At 49.4% G+C, this 15362-nt stretch overlaps 1 pseudogene; it reads left to right on the top strand.

Annotated features, from left to right (window-relative positions):
* Positions 1-15362, top strand: part of LOC144752754 (homeobox protein Hox-A3-like) — a 120935-nt pseudogene that overhangs the window by 93011 nt on the left and 12562 nt on the right.

Raw genomic sequence — 15362 nt, 5'->3', positions numbered from 1 at the left:
AAAATCGCGCAGAGTTTTTATGTAACTATATGGAAGTCTGTGAAGTGAAACTACACTAGTTTCACCCACCCCAACAGTGTATAGGCGAAACCTATTTACTTTGTCAGTGCTTGTTTCCTTTCCTTTTCACCCCCTCTTTCTTTATTTATATCTATCTAACTAGTTGTTTAACAAAGGGGAAGGTGCAGTGTTTTGTGGAGTGTACGCCTTCATGGCCAGAACTTTCTGTTCAACAGGAATTGAGAATTGTGGTAGGTCATGGCTGCAATGTTTAGGCTTGTAAGGCACGGCAGTTATGCTCCGGTTAGGATAAGGAAGATGTCTTGCCGGATGCTGTGACTGACAGCAAACATCTGTGTGAGTCCGCCCTAACATGTTCTGGTGCTTGTGTGTAAGGTTGTCACACCATCTGCTAAGTGACATCCATTCAGGCACTCGCCTTAACCAATGCACTGTGCACGCACACTGCAGCAATCACACATTCCTTTCAGTAACACCGTCACAGTCTGAACTCAGTTTCACTGCTGCTCTTTCTCCTCCAGCCAGAAACCTCTGTTCAATGGCAGTGTAGGAATGAGCGAGCTCCCAGCGGAATGTTTCAGAGGTGAGTGGAGAGGCGGGAAAGGAGAGAAAAGGAGGAGAGGGGAGCTGAAGAGTGAGGAGAGGCGGACAGATGAGAGTGAAAGGAGACAAAAGATGAGTGGAGAATGAGAGGAAGAGGAGGATACGGGAAGAGAGGTGAGGGGAAAAGTGTGGGAGAAGCGAATAGAAGTGGCAAATGAAGGGACGAGGAGAGAAAGACAGGAGGGGAAGAGATGTGTGAGGACAAGAGCAGTGGGATATATTGGAGAGGGGAAGGATGGAAATATAGCTAGTGGCGGCCGGCATGGCTCAAGGGTGGTGAGGCGGGTGGATTTAGCAGGGGGGTATTCACACAGGGAGCGGGGGGGGGGGTCGCACAATAACAAAAAATAATAATCCTACCGTGCCTCTGGGTCCTGGGTCTCCGCTCCTGCTCTCCTCTGGAACTCGAGGAACAGGATGCAGGCCCCACTGACCAATAACAATACTGCAATGCAGTGTTGTGATTGGTAAGCACTCAGGCTCCCCTATTGAATCACAATGTTTCATTGCAGCGTTGTGATTGATTTTGAGAGTCCTGGTTGGGCGCTCAGCCAGGGAATGAGGGCCTGGGCTTGTTCTCCATGCAAGCTGTAATGCGGCCCACATGGAGAGCAGGTAAAATGCGCATGACTGGTTTGGGCGGCCTGAGAGGGTTGACCAAACAGTCATTGCGCACTTAGGAGTGGGCAAACCACTCCTCCTCTGCTCTTCTCCAAGTGAAGAGCAGCCCCGCCCATCCGCAAAGCAGAAGGAAGCATAAAATGATAATAACTTTAAGTTATTATCATTTTATGTTTCTTCTTCCTCGGACTACTTAAAAGCAATGGGGCGACACCTCCGCCACAGAAGAGGAGCTGCCACTGAATATAGGAGTGAGGAGGAGAGGGCGGGAAGGAGAGCGACGCAAGGGGAGAGAGGGAAGGAGGGGGGAAAAGGAGTGAGAAAGAGAAGCTGGTGGGAAAAGGGAGAAGATGAGGGACAGGGATAAGTGGGGAAGAGAGGAAGGGAAAAGAGGAGCAGGGAAGAGAAGCGATTTTAAGGATAAAGGCAAGAGGAAGAGGCAATGGGAAGAAGGGGAATAAAAAAGAGGGGGAGATCGGAAAGGTGCCAGAATGAAGACATGAGAGGGCATAAAAGGGACGGGAAGAGAAAGTAGCGTGGGGGGAGAGAGAAGAAAAGAGAAGAGAAGAGACAACATTAGCATTTCAGTGGAGTTCTCCGAACAGTTTGTCCTTCACAAATGCATGGCCGGTATCCCATGGCTATCTAATTACTGGGTACTCGAAACCCCCAGGGTGTACATTGTTTAGATGAACACAGCATCTGGATTGGGAGGACCGCTGGGCCTCTTCCTGTGCAAGGCCCCACCTCCCAAGCTGTCTTTGTATACACGTGAAAGGACGGAGAGACAGTGGAGTCATCAGCTCTCCTTGGCATGAGAGTGGACTGAAAAGGGAGAGACAGATAAGTCCAATTCTCTCCTGAACCTTTTCGAGGATTCAACGCGCACACTTTCCTGCGCTTACTTTGTCCCAAGGACCGAGTTTACCTCTCATGGGTGACGTAAATGGTGAGAGAGTGCCTCCTTGGTCTCACAGTATTCCAAGTTGAGGTGGGCTTTTGGTTGAGGACAGGTGCAGTCAGTCTGGATTGCACTGCTTGGGGTCCTGTCTGTTCCAGGCTCCTCTGTGTGTCTGACATGAGCCTCTGATTCTGTGCACGTGGACCCTCAGCTAAGAACACAAACAACAATTGTAGTGTCTCCCTGAAGCCTGCAAAGAGTAGACATGGTCATAGTGTAGACCGTGTACCCTTGACTTGAAAGCGTGCATGCCACCCTACTGCACCCTACTAACAGTGGCGTCGGCTAGCCCCTCGCACGAGTGCCCTCCTCGCCTGGAGCATGAGTCCGGGCTCTGGAAAGAACATACTGAGCAACCAGCCCCATCACCTACACTGAATCCAAGCCAAGCCTCGTAGTTATGTCTAAGAAATTGTAACAGTTGCATCTGATGGGGGTTTCTTGTATGAGGGCACACTGGAAGAGAAGGCCTACTCGCCAGAGACTTTGCGGATCTCTTAGAGTGGTACTCTGTATCTACTGCCAGGGGTTGGGTGTAGCGCCCCGAAGGAGACACTGCTGCAGCCAACCTGGCACTACATAAGCACTATGGTTGGTTTGTGGAGCAACCCTAATAAGATATTCCCCAGACATCACTGCACCCAAAGTGTTGGGGAAAGATGTCTTCCTATTTAGTGCTGAAAAACAAGATGAGTCCCCAGTTATCTCACAGTGGGCCATACGTCTTCCCAGACACATCCAATGGGGGCAGCTCGTATCCCTGGCTGATCATGACCCCTTGGACCCTGGACACAAGAACCCTCTTAGTGGGCACCTAATCAGGAGGTACAGGTTTCTATTCTCTGAGCCTGGGCCACCCTGGGACACCTGCAGCCCGTGGTGAGCTTTGGTACCTTCTTCACAGCCTCAATTTAACTTTCATCCCCAATTTCCCTGTCAGGGAAGTATCTTACGGGTTCCGTTGGTTAGGAGTTTGGAAAGGATCATTTAGATCGCCCTTGGGTTTCTTTTTTATATTTTGGGGAGCTTTAAGCTGCAGTTCTCTCATCTCACTTGAGAATATGATGCCTGACAGTATGCTTGCACCATGCACTAGAGGTTACGGTATGTTCTTGATCAAAGTTTTATAGAATGTTATGCCTTATATTTGTTTAACCTTTATTTTTCCTTTCTGAACTTCTTTATTGCATGGACATGATGATACCCTTACACACTTCTGGGGAAGGTGCTGCTCTGCTGTGCTCCTGGCCTGCTGATGACACTGCAGAGGTTTGCAAGGAAGCATTTCCCTCTGACAGAAGGATTACTCCCGCCACATGTAGCAGGAGACCTGCCATGGCCCTTCCTTTGACTTGGTAAACTCTTCTGCTTACTGAGCCCTGGCTTTAAACCTCGCTTATGCTTCCTATCTTTTGCTTCCTGTCTTTTTACCCTCTGCTGTCACTTCCCTCTCTTACTTTGTTTCGCACTACTTTTATTTTCTCTGTATCACCTTATTTGTCCTCTTCTCTCCCCCCTCCTTGACTATGCTCTCTTCCACTATCTGTACTATAGTTTTTTTTATTCTTTCTATTTTCTCTTCCTCACTTTCCTTGTCAAAGGGAAGAGCATCTTCTAATGTCGGCTAAGTCTCAGAAAAAAGACACTGTGGAGGTAATGACACCTTCAAATGGAGCAATTGAGACCTGCAAGACCCTTCCTCAGACACAAATTGCCTGAACTTGAAAAACCGCAGCTTTCATCAGCAGGCGACGGCGGAAAGGTAAAGGCAGAGGATCAGGAAGAGGGAGCATGGGCTGCCGCTTTAATATTTCAGCAAATGCTGGGGAACAGACAGGTGCCTCATTCTACTTTCTCTGTTCTTTGCTCTCCATCTGACTTGTCTCATCTCTTTGCTTCCATTCCCTTTAATATCTCTTTATTCCCTCTTCACTAAGGACCTCATTTAGAGATTGGCGGGCTGTAGTCCATTCGGCCGGTCAGCAGAAGGATGCACTCCCAGTGGCAGCTGACAGTAATTAGAGTGGTGAGGCGGGCAGAATATGGGTGATATTAAAATAAAAAAATGCCACTTACCTTTCTCACTTGCTGCGCGATGTCCTCCTCCCTCCGGTGTCTTCTCTCCTCAAAGCTCCAGACTCAGGAAACTGTATTACCCAATCCTGGCGCTGCTTTCATGCTGTTAAACAGCATGAGAGAAGCATCAGGATTGAAGGGAGAGGCCTCTCTCAGTGCTCTCAAGAGCACTGAAGGCCTGTGCTTTCTCTAACTCAGCTACATTAAAAAATTACTAATACCTGCCTCCCCGGACATTCCTTTACCTTGGGGACCTGGAATAATCTGAACTGTCGCATTTTCATGCCTAAGAGATGGTTAGTTGTTGTTTTGGCAGCGATGACCGGGGCGATGGGTGGCGCAAGCTGCAGTGGCCTCATGGTCAGAACCCTGGCACTTAATATTTTACAAATTAAGCACTGCATTCAGGGTGGGTTGCTGAAAAATAAAATGGTAATTGTTAGACCTTTAAATTTTAGCAGGTTTACCCCCAGACTTTTTGCTTTTTGACCTCCTGTGGTTGACCCATTTTTCGTTGGCTTTAGGACACCGGGCACTGTATCATGCTGATCCATACTAAAGTGTATGTGCTCTACGTAAATTGTGATTATGATTTGTTATCTGTGATTGCCATATTTGAATAACTCATTAAACCTGGGGGGTTGGGCCTGTATTTACGTCCAAGCTAGGCCACCAGTAACTAGTATCAAAAGTAAAGGATTGGACGTATGATTGACTAAAAAAGTTCCTTACAAAAAACCCATCCTATGAACTAATAAGCTGGGTTTGGTGTATTCATTTCACCTTTTTACTTTCACTGTTAGTTTTAAACGTACAAAATGACATTGAGTTCATGCCATAGAGAAGAGACACACATATACATTCAACAATACATCAAAGAGTGAATACACAATACTTAAATACATCAAGAAATGAATACACAATACTTAACATTCAAAAATTACAATACACATTACATTAATAATAAGAAATAAGTGACTATGACCAGTCCTTCAGTTGGACAAAAAAGAGAGCGATGTAGTGGTGCAGGCTTATTTACTATTTACATGACTAACACCTGCTACAACCAGCTAGCCGATACTAAGGGTACAACAGGGCTACTGCCTTGTTTGTACACTGCATCAATTAGTGAGGTGCTAATGATTGCAACTAGCTGGACATGGTCACAAATAAGTGACAATGACCAGTCCTTCCGTTGGACAAAAGAGAGAGAGATGTAGCGGTGCAGGCTTATTTACAATTTACATTACTAACACCTGCTACAACCAGCTAGCCGATAGTAAGGGTACAACAGGCCTACTGCCTTGTTTGTACACTGTATCAATCAGTGAGGTGCTAATGATTGCGACTAGCTGGACATGGTCGACGCATTTTGAAACCCTATTGTCACTGGAGAGTACTCATCAGGACCAGGACTCGGTCAAGCTCTTTTAAGTGAAGGACGTGAGTGCAAAGGCTGCTAGCAGTCACTTTTGGAATATGCTGGATTGTTCATTGAATTTATCTGTGTTTTTGCAAGAGTGAGACCAGAACGGCGATACACAAATTTCCTCTCACTTGCATGCTGTCACGGAGACCGGTTCGGTCAGCGTGTGTGTCGTGGCGCTGTTCTAATGTCAAGAGTGTGAACAGGGGTAATTTAAAGTGTGTAACTCCCTTATCCTGACTAGAAGCAAGAGTCCCTATTCGGAGAAGGTGCATACCACTGCCAATTAGAGACCCTCATTGCTAACATTGATGGTCAACGGTGGGATTTGGACTTGTATTTGCACTTGACATACAAGGATTAGTGCACACTATTGCTGAGTTTAGAGAATTACAGGACCACATACTACTGTTTGACTTTTGGTCCCATTTATGATAACCCTTGAAGCATCCACATACCACCTATCTCGTTGGTGAGCCAGCAAGAGATGTTGCAAAATGTGTGTTTGAAATTGAGATGTTGCAGTTTTACAAAGTGGTTCAACTTAAACAAATTTGCAAAAATTCTGGATGCCTAATGAAAAGCTCCGCCAGGAAGGAGGAGCCGCAGAAGACTCTGAAGGCCATGTGGGCAGCATAAGAGGCTGGGGAGGCTGTGGATGTGAATGTGGATCTGGAATTACAGAACCAGCAAGGTTGTTTTAATGCTCAGGATTTGCCTGTTGGGACATCTTCAAGGAATGCCAGCAATGTGTCATCCAGGAATCTGTCCCCAGAGGAGCTGGAGGACAGGCAACGGGAGAGAGAGCACAAGAGAGAGCTTGAGAAGCTCAAGTATGAAATGGAAATCAAAAGGTTTGAAATGGAGCACAAACAGTAGGGGAAAGAGCAGGAGACGGCCCCTGCTCTAGAGAAAAAAATGTTGCTGGCTCATGCGTTAAGTTTGAAGGAAGTTGGATGTTAAGGGCAAGCAGACAGAGTTGAGCTCAAATGATGGCAGCGTGCAGTCATTGATGGAAAAGTACAAAACCCAGCGATGTGGCACCTGACTTGAAAGAGGGGGCTGACATACACCAGAGTGTTCAGGTTTATGAGGTTGCTTCAGCGGTGCACAGGGTCCTTGGGGTGGATTGGGTAACTGGCACTGGGGGTGATATTCCTAGAAGTGGGAGGGACACCCTACTGACTCTAGATGAGAGGTGCAGGGAGAGAGGTGTCCCTCATCGTTGAAACCCTGGTATGCAAGTATGGATACCGTCCAGAAGAGTGTGGGTTGAGTGACAGAAACAGTCAGACACTGTCTCATCAATCTCAGGAGGGTGATGTGGGGTCCTTTTGGAAGGCACTAGATGGTGTAGTGAAGGTTAGCGTGGTTAGCATATGTGAGGGGCTTTGTGACTCAATTGTTTCAGAGCATATGGTCAGTCCCTGTTTTCCAGGGCTATGCCGGCACCCAGTGGACTCTGCGTTATCTGACCCCAGGGAGATTGCTCTAGAGGCTGACCTTTTGGTGGATTGCATAGGGTCTGCAGAAGCTTTTGGGAGTGATCGTGGAGGAGGTGGCTCAGGTTTTCCACAACACGGTGAGGTAGGGGAGGTTCATAGTGACCCAGATAGGTCCCAGTGCAGTGGAATGGGTGAGGGTACCATGCCCTATCTATAAGTAGAGGGAGTCGGGGTGAACTGAGTCCCGTGTGCCCAAAACACAGTCCCAGAGCCTGGCTGATTCCACGAGTGAGCACCAGGAGGGGTGAGTAATCTGCACTGGGAGGCTTTCCACCTGTCAGGTGAGCTGGGGGTGGCTGTCACAAGTGTCCCACCAGTTCTGTGTCTGGCAGCACCACTCCAGGTGGGAAGGTGCATGAGTCCAGAGAAAGGGTTGAGACAGTCCCCAGTGGAAGGGCCAGTGGGCCAGGGGTTGGCAGCTCTGAGGTCAGAGCACCCCAGGACTGACCCTGGTGAGGGGAATTCTGGCCTGGGGGGGTCTTCATTAACCCTGGAGAGTTTGTGGAGTTTTCCGCACTCCATGTTACACAGGGCTCGCGGAGTTCCTGAAAAACTCCGCTCTGCGTAGTGGAGATTTTTTCCTCGCCCACACTCGTTAACATAAAGTTGGCAAGCGCAAGCAAAGAAAATTTACCTACCGGTGAAATGTTTCCTCATTCGTGATCGTCAACGTCAAGTTGGCGCGCACGAGCATGGAAAATCAACCTCCCGGCGAGATTTCTGCACGCAGGCGGTCGGATTTCTCATTGCGAGTGGTCATGTATGATCGCTACCGCCCGCGTGAGAAAGCTGCTGCTCGAGTAAAAAATCTACTCGAGCAGCAGAAAGGAAGCAGCACCCACTTATGCTGTGCATAGTGCCGTTCGCGGTCAATGCACAGTGCGGAATAACACCAGGCATTGAAAATCACAGAGAACAGCATTTATCTAACGCACTCTACTTCTTGCAGAGCTCCGCGAAGCACGGCAGAGTTTTTTTTGCAATTCGCAGAGTTCCGCATGGCGGAACTCTGCAAACTCTGCCCAGGCTTAGTCTTCATGCACTGTCAGGTGCACAGGTGGCTTGCGACCTGTGCCAGTTAGGTTCTCTCACAACTCATAAGGAGTGTGCTTCCCTTGGGGGGTGGGTGTAATCCCCAAGAAGAACTGGCTTGGCAGGCACAGGTCCAGCCGAAAGGTACAGACCCTGGGTTGGAGGGCCTGGTTCAGGGTGTCCCACCTAAGCTGGAGGAAGGTGTGACGGCTAGCAGTGACCCTACTGGTTTATCTTCTGGGGTATCGCTGTGGATTGGATGGTGCAGAGCCCGAGAACAGGGGGGGCAGGGAGAGGGATGCCTCACCACTAACCCCTGTCCAGTCTAAGGGTACAGGCCCTAGGGTGGTGTACCAGTTGCAGCTCAGCACCCCTGAAATGATGGGATAAATGTGCAGGACAACTGCCACAGGTGCCCTGACAATTCTGGAGTCTAAGGTACCACTCCAGATGGGAGGGTGCAGGGCACCAGGGAGGAGGACAGGGTGCAGGAGAGCCCACCAAAGTCTCTTGTCCAGCCTCAAGGTACAGACCCTGGGATGGGGCGCCAGTGTCAGGATGCGATCCCTGACCTGGCCACAGGGAGAGTGGACAAGGGTGCCAGGTACCTGGGGCTTCCTCCCCCACTCTTGGACGCCTGACTCTCATCACTGACAGCTGTCAGTGGGCACTGTGGCTTGCTGTACTGGTGGACAGAGTTGTCCCTGGGAGAGGGACAGGAGTAACACACCGAGAGTGGACTGAACCTCACCACTGTGTTGGCCATGTGGGTGCTGTCTGCCTACTGGGACACATCTGGGAGCAAAGTAAGCTTAGGCGCTGCACAGATGGGGTCTGTAGACGAGGAGAAGGGTTCCCATAGGTTAGCTTAGTGGGCCCTGAGAGTATGCACAGAGGGACCAAACTGGGTTCAGAGAGTCTTAGAACTAGAACGTGCCCCCGTCCCAAGCAGGTAAGTCCATGACAGGATTGATTAGCCTACCCTGGCTTTAGGCTGGAAGAGGGTTGTGTTAGACCTGGAAATTTTTGTGGGTTTACCCCGAGATTCTTTGTTTTTGAACTCCTGTGTTTGACCCATTGTTCGTTGGCTTTAGCACTCTGGACACTTTACCACTGCTGATCAATGCTAAAGTAAATTTTATGAATCCTGTTTTACTAGGAACACCTATCGGTGATGGCTGCTTGGATTGCTAAAATCTAAATCATTATCTTGCATATAATCCACCAAAAAAGAAAACGTATTGCATCATTTATAACAATAATGGAGGATAATTGATTTATCTTCTCCAGATCAAACCGAGTCCTTCAATTTGAGCCAAAATTTCTAAGAGCTCATAATTTTTCATACCTCAAGGGTATTCAGTCTACATATGTATCTTTGGCCCTGAAGATGGTCTTCCTGATATTTTACAAGATAAGACCAAAATGTCAACAACTATAGCCCACTTTCACTATCATTGTTATAGAGGAGTTGATCATCATATGTTTAATGACAATTTCTTCATATATAGGAAATGGGTTGTTACAAAAATGGTCATGAGACAAGATTAAGGCTATTTTTCTGAGTCATTTTGTTTCTCAGTCCTTTTTGTTTAGGAGAACTGTCTTTCGTACCCTCATGCTAGGCTATTTATAAATTTATATTGAAAAAGAATACACCCGCTTGTCCTATTCTGTTTGGTTTTGTTCTGTTGTGTTTGTTTGTTTTGTTCTGATTTTGTTTTTTATAATTTTCCAAACTAAGTTTAACAATTTATTTGATTGAGGCCACTCCTTTGGGTCCTCAGACCTTCTAGAAAGTGGGCATTTTCTGGCTTTACCATTCTATGTGCTTCTGGCTGTTTGTGCTATTCATCTGCTGGTTATTGAGTAATAGGAGCCGGAGATGTGCATTTACTCTAGACAGTTACAAGTGGGGCTGAGGTCTGTCCTGTCTTTCCTGGGTAAATCATAGCCAGGCTGAATAGACTACGCTGCATTTAGAGTGATGGGAGGAGTTTTCACTAGCACCTGAATAGGATGTGTCCGAGATCACTACACCAACTCCAACGCAGACCATGTTGAAAGAATGGATGCATCATGGGACAGCGGCTGACGAAATTGACGCAGAGCCTGTTTGCCACCACTGCATCAACCTCCAGCGCATTCCGGATTTTCACACAATGCTCATGTGAGGCAAGTTTTTCAAAGCATCACCCGCAGGCCAGAACCATTTTGGAGTTGATCCATCACTTCCCCCTGCAGTTCGGATGTGACGCATCAGTTCTCAATGCGTGTAGCAGGACAGACGCATAGCCTCCTCAAGGACTCAGGAACTGAGGCTTCGGTGTGTTTTCCGACGCTTTCTTTTCTCTGCAGCTGTTCGGCCATGTGAATTTGGATGTATTTGATGTAGTTGGTTTAAAAGTCACTCATTCATAGTTTTCTATAGACAGAATTGTTTGAAACCTTTTAAAAGTCATATTTTGAATTGTGTATTTTGGATGTTTGTTGTTTTGTTCTTGTTTTGTTTAGATAAAGATACTTTATTTTTCTTCACTGTGTTACTGTGTGTCTGGGTGGAAATACGTTACAAATTACCTTTGGGATAAGCCTGTCTGCTCGTGCCAAGCTACCACGTGTGTGAGCAGGGGTTTATCTAACTCCCTTGTCCTGACTAGACGCAAGTATCCCTACTTGGACAAGGTGCCTCTGCCAACTAGACTCCCCCATTTCTAACGGTAAAAATGTAACTTTATTACAATTTTATTTTTTAGCTGCTCTGTGGCATTTTCTTTAGTTGGGCGTCGCTCCTCTGCTCTCTTGGAGAAGCCGCTCCTGTGCACTCCGCTACCATGGCAGACAACGGCTGCCATATTTAGAGATCTGCGCCAGGCACTCTGAGATCGCTGTGCCTTTAGAGGCGCAGCCACTATGGTGGCATCACTGAAGGCACTAAAATTTGTTCTGGAAGTGCCATGTTCAGTGTGTCTGCAAGTAAATGTTTTGCTTTTCAAAAAGAAATTCCTAAAGTGAGAATTTGCCTTAGAAAAAATAAAATGAAGTGTCCCGGACACACTGAAATTTTTCTTCCAGAATGTGTAAGGCATTTATTTGCTTTACTTTTCACTACAACCAGGCTTTTCAAGGTGGGCCCAAGCAAGAAACAATATGTTGAAAACCCTGCCATAAAGAGGGCAGATGTTCTGAGGTACTTTTCCCAACGGCCCAAATTCAGGCAGGCTGATATTCAAAGATTTCTCCCAGTAGAACCAGGGGAAGCAACATGATGCATCCCTCAACTCTGAATACAGTGGAGGAACAGCTACTTTGGGAGTCAGGGTACTCCGTCACATTTGTGGCAGAGTGCCTTGTGCACCAAAGTCTAAAGGCCATTGTCTTATTTCATATTTTCCATCCCCCTTCATCTCCTTTTCTTCTTTCACCTTCCTAATTCTGCCATCCTCTTGTCTCCACTCACTTTATTATCTTCCTGCATGCACTTTCCTTCTCTAGCCCTTGCTTTCTTACCTATCAGTCTCAAGTGCCTAGACATATCCTGTGTGCAGAATGACAGAGAAGTCACCCAGGAAAAATGGCTTTAGAGCCTCAGTAAAGACCAAGGGCTCACAATCTACTCCAAGATGGTGTTCAGCAGAGCTCTGAGAGTAAGGAGAATAGTATAGGGATAACGGCTTTTCATAGTTACTGTCCACAGCCCTGTGACGGGAAACACCTTTACCACGCAGCCAGAACCATGTAGTGACTTTACAATGTGGGAAATAAAGCAAACGTGCCGTTACCACGTGTTTCTTTAGCACGCAAGTCTTTACAGCGACTTGCTTTAGGGAACGCGTTGTTGGTCTGGTGTTGGATGTTAGGGTTAGCACTTTCCCTACTGTTGCTCAGATTAGAGTTGGAATAGTAAATGATACAATTCCAAAGTCCAGCGCTTCCCTAGGGCAAATCGTTCTAACATCTTGAGTGGTAAAAGAACGCATGGTAACAGCTCATTTGTTGTTTTGCCCGCGTTGTAAAAGCATGCGTGATAAAAGCATGGTCCGTCATACAACCCCTGGGACAGCGCTATCCTGAAGCAGCTACATTACAAATCTGCTTGCCTGAAACAGGGTAAGAGTGCCTAGTCTGACAACCTTCCTTTCACTTGGCTGATGCCTCCTTATGACAGGGGTCCGAGAAACTCATGGGAGTGACCCCTGACCCTGCTTGCAGGCCAGGTCACCTCCCTGCTGCCCAGCAGCTCCACCTGCTCCACTGCCTGCCCGTCCCTGAGCCGAATGCGTGTTCGCGCCAGCAGTGTCCTCCAGTCTCGGATCGCCGTTTGATTGTGTTTTTTAACCTTGTGCTGTTTTCTGTTTGTATTCTCTGCTTATTTTGTATTCTTAGCCCAGCACGCCCCGCCACCTCCATCTCCTGTTTTCTGTACCCGATTTCCTTGCTGCTGCCCCCTGCGGCCACACCCCCTTGCCGCCCTGCTCCTGCCTTCCAGCTGCTCCTCCCTCCCTTCCTGCCTTAAATGGCAGCCGCTGCTCGGACGCGCAGCAGACAGGCGCAGTGGGCGCGCAGCAGACAGGCGCAGTGGGCGCGGCGCTTGCATGCCGAAGGCGTGCCAAAGGGAAGCCCGTCTGCGCCTGGACCGTGCCCAGTGCCAGAACCCCTGGACCACACACATGCCACAACGTCAGAATCCGATACGACTCCAACACTCTCCACGCTCTCAACAACGGCCGAGACCACCGCTGCTTCCAGGCCACACGAAACGCACCCACAGACCCTTGTCCTGCCACACCTGCAACTTCACCTGCAACAGAACCACCAAAACCCCAAGGAATGGACCCAACCACCTCCGCTGCATACTCCTCAACACCCGCTCCACATGAAAACATGCCGTCGAGCTCCGGGACCTGCTCGGCACCACCGCCCCAGATGTTACCTTCCTGACCGAGACCTGGTGGAACGACTCCTCAGCACCCGACATCGCCATAGCCATCCCGGACGGCTACAAGAACTCCCGCAGAGACCGCACAAACGGGCTGGGAGGAGGAATAGCCATTGTCCACAAGTCCACCCTCCAGGTCCACACCCTCGCAGACGACTCCCTTAACTCAGCCAAACACCTTCACTTCCGGATCCACATCGACCCCAACACCACCCTCAGAGGAACACTCATCTACAGACCTCCTGGACCCCGGGCCCTCTTAAGCTACTCCGTCGCCGACCTCACCAGCACCCAAGCACTCACCTCCATGGACTACATCCGCCTCGGGGACCTGAACTTCCACCTCAAGAACAACGACACCAACTCCACCGCCCTGATCGACAACCTCGCCAACCTCGGCCTCCGACAACTCGTCACCGAACCCACCCACACCGCCGGCCACACGCTCAACCCCGTCTTCTCCACATGCACCCATGTTGCCTTCAACCACACCACCGAACTCCACTGGACTGACCACCGATGCATCCAATTCACCTTCAAGAAACCAACCATGCACCTCTGCACCCAACAGTTCCCTCGCCGCTGCAGGAGCAAAGTTACCGAAGACCATCTGACCTCCACCCTCACCCAGAACCCACCCACCGACCCCATCGACACAGACGCCGCCACCCGAAACTTCAGACAGTGGATCGACGACTGCGCCAACACCCTCATCCCAATCAAGAAACCCGCCACCAACCAACCCAGCAAGAAAGCCGGCTGGTTCACCGAGGAACTCCAGACCTCCAAACAGACATGCTAGAAGCTGGAGAAGAAATGGCTCCAGGACCGAGAACCAGACAGCCACGCAGCCCACGTCATCAGAACAGCCAAGAGATCTTCCTTCAAAACCCGTCTGGTTAACAACGCACACGACAGCAAAGAACTTTTCAACATAGTCAAGGAACTCTGCAACCCCAGCGCCAACACCAACAACATCCCATCCTCGCAGGATCTGTGCGACTCACTGGCCACCTTCTTCCATCGCAAGATCGCAGACATCCACAACAGTTTCAACTCCTCATCTGCTCCGACCGCAACAGACCACACCCCGAACGCCACCTGCACCAACCAGCTAACCTTCTGGTCCCACGTCAACGACAAAGAGACACGCAAGGTCATGAACTCCATCCACTCAGGATCCCCATCAGACCCCTGCCCACACCATGTTTTCAACAAAGCTGACGCAACCATCGCACCCCAACTACATAAGATCATCAACATCTTCTTCGACACAGCGACATTCCCGGAAAGCTGGAAGCATGCCGAAATCAACACTCTCCTCAAGAAGCACAAGGGGGACCCCAAGGACCTCAAGCACTTCCGGACCATTTCCCTGCTCCCTTTTCCGGCGAAGGTCATCGAGAAAATCGCCAACATGCAGCTGACCCGACACCTTGAGGACAACAGCATCCTAGACCCATCCCAGTCCGGATTCAGACGTAACCACAGCACTGAGACTGCCCTTATCACCGCCACAGACGACATCAGGCGCCAGCTAGACAACGGCGAAACCTCAGCCCTCATCCTCCTAGACCTGTCAGCCGCCTTCGACACGGTCTGCCACCGCATACTAAGAACACGCCTCCAAGAAGCCGGAATCCAGAAGAAGGCCCTGGACTGGACCACGTCCTTCCTCTCCGGCAAAAACCAGAGAGTCTGCCTCCCGCCCTTCTGATCCAAAGCCAGCAACATCATCTGCGGCGTGCTCCAGGGCTCCTCCCTCAGCCCGTCCCTATTCAATGTCTACATGGCCCCCCTCACACAAGTGGCCCGCCAGCACAACCTGAACATCATCTCCTACGCTGACGACACCCAGCTCATCCTCTCCCTCACCAAGGACCCACGCAACGCCAAAACCAACCTCCACGAGGGAATGAGTCGCCGAGTGGATGAGGAGCAGCCGTCTGAAACTGAACTCGGACAAGACGGAGGTCCTCATCCTAGCACCCACCCCCTCTGCCTGGGACGACTCCTGGTGGCCGACCGCACTAGGAGCAGCTCCAACACCCACGGACCATGCAAGCAACCTGGGATTCGTCCTCGACTCCTCCCTCTCCATGTCGAAACAGGTCAACGCCGTCTCCTCCTCCTGCTACAACACCCTCTGCATGCTCTGCAGGATCTACAAGTGGGTCC

Source organism: Lissotriton helveticus, chromosome 5_1, assembly GCF_964261635.1.
Source record: "Lissotriton helveticus chromosome 5_1, aLisHel1.1, whole genome shotgun sequence".
NCBI classification, from domain to species: domain Eukaryota; kingdom Metazoa; phylum Chordata; class Amphibia; order Caudata; family Salamandridae; genus Lissotriton; species Lissotriton helveticus.
Note: the sequence above shows the minus strand (reverse complement) of the source record. Positions and strands in the feature narration are given on the sequence as shown.